Raw genomic sequence first — 7248 nt, forward strand, 5'->3', positions numbered from 1 at the left:
CTCCCCCCCCCCCCCCCTCTCCCCCCCCCCCCCCAGCTTGTGGCAATGGCAGACATGGGAGGGCCTCCTGGGACATTCCTGAGCATGGTGTGGCCACAGGGAAAGAAGCCAGTCTGGGTATACTCTGTGCTGAGAGCCTGGCTGCTCTCTGGGCCTGCAGGGAGGGGAGTTTTTAGAGAAGGAAATGGTTGTGGTGAGACAGAATGATGGAGCAACTTCTCCAGGATCTGGGTGGAAAGCCCCTTGCTTCTGGTGTGAACTCCTGGTGTGTTCTCACGGGGACATGGGGCAGACACTGCAGACCCACCCATCCTCCATCACCATCAGAAAGTACCCGAGTGCTAGGATAGAGCAGCAACAGGTCTTGACTCGTGAAGCCTCAGACCAGCCACTTGCCATCTCTGGGCCTCAGAACCTCCCTTCCTACTGATTAGTTACTACAGTCACCCAGAGACTAGTCCCACCAGCCAAGCTTCTTTTCTGCTACTCCAAGAGATGGACCAAGAAAACAACCTTTGGAGTTTGCTTCTGATTTGCTGGGTGACATGGGAGGTCCTTTCCCCTCTTTGGACCTTGGTATTGACTGAGAGTGAAGTTGCATCTGGTTCTGCAGTGGCATGATCTTGAACCCAAATACTGTGGCCAAACCAAATATTTTGTAAACTCTGGGCTATTGGACAATAGAAAGGCCCAGTCCTGTGGAGAGATGAAAAAACACCCAGGACAACTGGAGGACTCGGTCACTATTCACCGAGTGGCTTGAAGACCCAACCTTCATGTTCTTCTACTTCCTCATCAGCAAAATAGGGACATTCCCCTTTGGGCCTCTCCTTCCTTCTCTGTGAAATAGGAGGAGGGTGAGCTTCAAGGGTCTTGGAACTTGTGATTCTGCTTCCCAGCTGGCAAGCCACTTCACCTCTGTGTCTTAGTTTTTCCATCTGTCCAATGGGTATTTTCCCTTCCCCACTTTCAGGGTTAATAAGTTCAAATGGGGTGTATTGAACAGGAGAGAAAGTGGACACTTATGTGGGCACGGCTCAGCCTCATCTCCCCCAATTCCCTGAAGAATATGGGGTATACTGCTCCAACGGTGCCTTCTGGAAGTGACCTTTGGAATCATCTCCCTGAGGATCTGCTTAAACACCTTCAGTGGCTCTCCACTGCCCCAAAGGGATAAATGACCAACCTCAGCTTCCATTCAAAACCTTCTAGTCCTTACACCTAATTCTTCCTGCTCTCCAAGACACAGCAAGAACCTTCCTCAAACAAGCCTTGTACTTTAACACCTCCAGACCTTTACTCACGAATCCAATGTCCCAATTGTACTTGTCATCTTCCCCTCAGATCTGTTCCTCTTCCATTATTCTCAAAGTTAGAGGATACAACCATGTGCCCAGGAGCTGAAGCCTGGAACCTGGGAAGTATTATTCTCGGCTCCTTTTGTTTCACCACTCACATTTATACGAGCCCTAAGTCATGAAGATTCTATTCTCCTCTGTGTCTGTTGTATGTATCCCAGGACATTGTAGGGATATTGTTAAATGGCAACACTCCTTCTCTATGCTAGACCCTGTACTGATACTGGAGGCACACAGGTGGCTCAACCTTTACTCCTTAAGGGCCCCAGGCTGGTGGAGGGAGGGTCACATAACCACAGTCCTGGACTTGCCTCTTCACTCCTTTTACATCTTAAGTCCCTACACAGTAGAACCTGGTAAGACCTATAAACATAGCTTGAGGAGAACTGGACCAGCTGAGTGACCACGGGGAGGCCCTTTCCCTCTCTGGGCCACTGTTTTGCCACTTGCAAAATGGTATATAATTGACTTGAAAAAGGGAAGGTTGGGGAATTTTCCATTTCTTTTCTTTTCTTTTGAGACCAGCTGCACCGCGCTCAGCCAGTGAGCGCTGTGAGTGCACCGGTTATCCCTATACGGGATCCGAACCCGCGGTGGGAGCACTGCTGCGCTCGCAGCGCCGCACTCTCCCGAGTGCGCCATGGGCTCGGCCCTCCATTTCTTTTCTTTTAAAAAAAATTTTTTAAAAAGATGACTGGTAAAGGGATCTCAACCCTTGGCTTAGTTTCGTCAGCACCATGCTCAGCCAGTGAGCCAACCGGCCATTCCTATATAGAATCCGAACCCGTGGCCTTGGTGTTATCAGCACCACACTCTCCTGAGTGAGCCACAGGCCAGCCCTGGAATTTCCCATTTCCAACGATCTTGAAAGCAGTGGCTCTCTAGGCTAGGAAGCAAGTGGAAAAGAAAGAAAGAGGCATGGCTATCCAGATGCTTGACTGAGGAAGAAGAGGTCCCACTCCTGCCAAGGTCTCCTGCTTGGGCAGTTCCTCTAACATTCCATCCCCCTTACCCTCACCTCTCCTCCCAAGAAGGTGTAAAGCCTTTTGTGGAGTCTCACCTAAAACAGACAGGCTGCTGGTTAGCTCCTTTCCCAAGCCCTGCTGGGTTATCTGATGGGCCCATAGCCTGTCCTGGCTGGTGACTGCCTGCTTCTCTCCAGCTGGTATGGCCCTGGAGTCCAGGCTGGGAAAGGAGAACCCTGGATCTGCCCAATGGCTGCTGAGGCACAGGGTTACTGAGTCAGATAGATTTGGGTTCAAACCCCAGCTCTGCCACTTTTTAGCTGTGAGGCTGTGATGGTTAATTTTAGCCATTGGACAATTTGATGGTGTCTGCCTGACTGGGACACAGGGTGCCCAGATAACTTCAGACTTGGACTGGAACGAAACCATTGACTCTCCTGGGCCTCCAGCTTGCTGACTCACTCTGCAGATCTTGAGACTTGCTGGCCTCCATAATTGCGTGATCATATATAGTTTCTATTGGTTCTGTTTCCCTGACTAATACAGAGGTCTTGGATAATTTGCTTGCTCACTCTATTTTGAAATCCATAAAAAATGGAAATAATAATTCCTAGCGCAAGTGCCACTTCTCTGCTTTAGACTTCCCATTATTTACTGAAGAGAACTCCAAATCTTCTTTGCAAGCATATGAAGGCTATTCTCTGCCCTGCCCTGGCCGGCCCTGCCAAGACTCCTTTCCCCCATCAGTTACTGGCTGCTCTAGTTGGATACCATTCCCATTTCAGTCCCCATGCCTTTGCATAAGCTGTTCCCTCCCTTGAAATGCACATCTTCTCTTTTATCTACCTGGTAAATTGTCACACATCCCTCAGGGCCCATCTCCAAGGCCAAGGCATACTCCTCTTAGGGCCTTCCCGGACTCCCCTAGGAGTTGTCTGTGCCCTCACAATGCCCAGCACACCCACTGACTGTTGCATTATTCATGTCATGTTGGGGTTGTGTGTCTGTCTGCCTTCCCCCACACTGTTAGCCCCTGAAAGGCCTTGTTCCAAATCGCTCATCTCTGTGTACAACAAGAGTGGTGGTTCCCCCTAACATGTGTTGGTTCAATGTTTTTCAGTTTACAAAGCACTTTCTGGTTCATGGTCTCACTTAAACTCATAGCAACTCAGGAAAGGAGGCAGAGCCAGGATTAAAGCCCCAGTTCACCCCACCTCCCTGAACAGGGCTTTGTCAGAAAGGAGAACTCTTGTGGGGAATGGGGGTTGGTTCTTTGGCTTCTAAGCCCTCTAGCTCAGCAGGAGTTGGGGGAGGTTGGGGCCTTCAGGCTGGCAGAAGGTGCAAGGGCAGAGGGAGGCCACAGGAAAGGGTCAGGTCTGGAGCAGGCAGAAAAGGGCTGGGTCTGATTCCACATGGGTCCCTCTCTGGGAGGCCTTGGGCAGCTCTCTTCATTTCTCCATCTTCAATTTCTTTAGCTCCAGAAAAGGTAGCTCTGAGGACCAATGTGGAACATATGAGATTATCAAGGGGTGAGTGCTCTGGGAATGAAAGAGACTGAAGTATGGACACAGCAAATATATGCCCCCAAATATACTCAAAACACTTCAGCTGCTCCCATCTTGCCGACAAGTGATCTGATATTGTTAGAACCCTTTAACCCTGGGTCCAGAATGTCCCCAAACTTCTCATCAGAACCCAAGGATCCTCTCTTTAAGGGCCTAGAGACCCTCCCATTGGGACCCAGTGGCCCCTAAAGGGGATTGAGACCCTATTAGTGCCCAAAGATACCCCCTCCCACTTCAAGGCTTGAGGGCTCAGTACTAACAGAGCGTCCTAACGGCTTTTGGGTTTCTCTGTGGTGGCGCCCACATTCCCTGGAGAGACTGAAGGAGAGACCTGTTCTGCCTGCCTAGTGTGGAGTTCATGCTCCATTTCATTCAAAAACAGTCTTGTCTGCAATATCAAGGGCAGAAAGAGCCACAGTCTTGAGTGTCTGCTCTGAGCTATGGGCTGCCAGCAAAGCTGGGAAAACAGCTGCTTATGGTCTGTGGGCACACATCAGGATGGTGCTGTCCTCAAGTTGAACATATCTCTCAGGCCACTCTCATATCCCTCCAGGAAGTTGTTTCCCAGGAAAGACCCTTGGGTGTCTGTCATCCCCGGGATGGGCCGGCCCAAGGCAAGGCTGGGAAGGACAGTGGAGATTTTCCTCTATCATCTCACCAGGTTATCTTGGAGCCCAATGTGAATTCTTGTCCTGGTTCTAATTTTCTGTGTGGACACAGGTGAATCACTTGGACTTCCTAGGTTTCAGTTTGCCTCCGTATGGTGAGAGTGGGCCCTACTTCACAGAGGATGCAGTAAGATCAAAGATATAAAAATTTTTGCTGTTGACATTTGAATGATGGGAGAAAAATACCAGGTGGGGGGATTGTGAGGCAGTGGGCCTGAAGTCAGACAGAGTTTTGACCCCAGATCCCCTTGCTGGCCAGATGACACTCTCCCCCCTGCTGCTTCAGTAAGCCAGCCCTCTGCATCCTCAGGTTCAAACTGCAACATCACTGTCTTAGGCATACCTTTCCCGTCTCCTCAGAGAGGTCAACTCACTGTTATAAAGTTCTCCAGGTACCTATATTTTTCTTTTTTTTTTTTTTTTCCTTTTTGTCTTTTTTCGTGACCGGCAACAGATCGCAACCCTCAGTGTTGCGCCCGTACTGGACCGGGACCGGCAACGGGATCGCAACCCTCGGTGTTGCTCCCGCACCTCACTCAGCCAGTGAGTGGCCGGTCTGTATGTGGGATCCGAACCCTCGGCGGGAGCGCTGCTGCGCTTCCCAAGCGGCGCACTGTAGCAGTGCACCACCGGGCCGGCCCTACCTATATTTTTCTAATTGATGAAAACAATTGTAAATAATTAATTATTAGCACGATCATGTGTTTAGGGTCTATCTTCCCAGCCAGACTCTGGGCTCCCAGCAGGAACCATGTCTGGCCTATTCTCCAGAGACCAACATGGGGCCTGGCCCATAGGTCATCAATAACTGATTCTGTATCAACTGATAGGTTCTTTGAGTCTCAGCTGCCTTACCAGGCTGCTGGAGAAACCCACAAGATAGAAGATACAACCCACAAGTGTGAGGCATTTGGGGTGAATGAGCTGCTCTGTGAAGAGCTTTCTCTGAGGTTGGAGGGGGCGTGTTGGAGTGAGCAGGACTGAAGCCATGTTGGGACCTAAAACTGCGTGGGCTGTGGAGTGGGGAGAGGATTTTAAAAAGGACAGTTTTTTCCTCTTAATTCTTTCTTCCCATCTCTTGATTTTCTTGTCTTGCTTGCTAAGTAGGAAAACAAGGCCTAGAAGCTAATTAGTACTTTGCAAAGCTAACAGTTCTTTCTTTGAGACTGGTAGAGTTTTGAGAAATGATCAGGGCCCAATGACTGAAACTGACCTTGGGTACCAGCCAAGTGTACCAGAGCAAATCAAAATCTTGCAGGGTCCTGAGATAACACTGAAGATGAGAACAGAAACCAGAGAAGCCTTGGTGAGACCTTGTATCTGACCCATAGAAATGGACCTCTCATAACTCACATCTTCTCTCCTGCTTTTCATTTCCCACATTCCATTCCCTCAACCCCTCCTTTAAAATACCCCTCACTAAATCTAAGTCTTTGAGATGGGATAGCCTACCATCTCCTTCAGCTGAATACATCTGCTTTTCTAACACCAACCATTTGACTTCTGCGTTTTTTTTCTTTCCTTCCCTACCATCTCCTTCAGCTGAATACATCTGCTTTTCTAACACCAACCATTTGACTTCTGCGTTTTTTTTCTTTCCTTCCCTACCATCTCCTTCAGCTGAATACATCTGCTTTTCTAACACCAACCATTTGACTTCTGAGTTTTTTTTCTTTCCTTCTCAAGGGGGCAGGCAGCCAGCCCTCAGTTCGGTAACAAGCGGAGTGCCCTGGACAGGAAGACACAGGATGGCCTTTGGCCTTGAGGGAACAGAGGAAGTGGTGTGGGCCAAGAGGCTCAGGCCCTCCCTGAAGCCTGCGAGGCCTGAGTGTGGGCCCCCCTCCTTCTAGCCTTGGAGCCTTCAGCTGTGGCTCAGGAACTTGGTGCTCAGTTCTGCACCTGCTGTCTCCCAGCTGCCACATTACCTCATCTCCCCGCACTCACATACATTCTCCTCCCCACCTTCTGCCACATGAAGCTCACCCTTTCCTTAACAGACCTGGTTTTTTCTGTCTCCAGACCTCTGCACAGGTTGTTCGCTCAATAGGAATGCACACCCCCTTCTCTACCTGGAAAATGCAAGACACAATTTAGCTCCATGTTCTTCCTCTTTGGGAGCCTTCCAGGCCACTACAGGCAGTCAGTTGCTCCCCACTTGGAGCCCTGTAGCCCCATGGGCATCCTTCTCTCTAAGCAGTACTTACCATACTAGGCCAATTGCTGGTTTTCCCATCTGTTCCCCTTCCCCACAACCAAGAACTACTTGAAGCAGAGATCAGTTCAGCTCCACTCTGTGGCCCCAGTGCCCAGCAAGCCATGGCACTGGGCCTGGAAGGAGAGATCCTGGATAACCTAGGGCCTGGGTTTCTAGGCAGGTGAGATGAATTTTTGGGACCCCAAATGTCCAGCCTGTCGCAGGCAATATTAGGGAGTAAGGTCAAAGACAGGGCAATCTTATTCATTTACCTTCCGGGAAACTGAGGCCCATGGAGAGAAAAGGATTTGCCCAAGGTCCTATAGCACATCAGCCACCAAGCTGGTTCTGGAACCTAAGGGTCCCAATACTTGGTCCCCAGCTGTGGCTGTGGCAGCCTTGAACAGTGTCCAGGCATTAAGCCAGGGTGCTTGGAGGCCCCAGGGGCCCAGGCCCTGCAGCTGCTCACTCCACACTGGCCCAGCCCCTCTGGCCGGG

The sequence above is a fragment of the Galeopterus variegatus genome, unplaced genomic scaffold (genome assembly GCF_000696425.1).
Source record: "Galeopterus variegatus unplaced genomic scaffold, G_variegatus-3.0.2 Scaffold3947, whole genome shotgun sequence".
In the NCBI taxonomy this organism is placed as follows: Eukaryota; Metazoa; Chordata; class Mammalia; order Dermoptera; family Cynocephalidae; genus Galeopterus; species Galeopterus variegatus.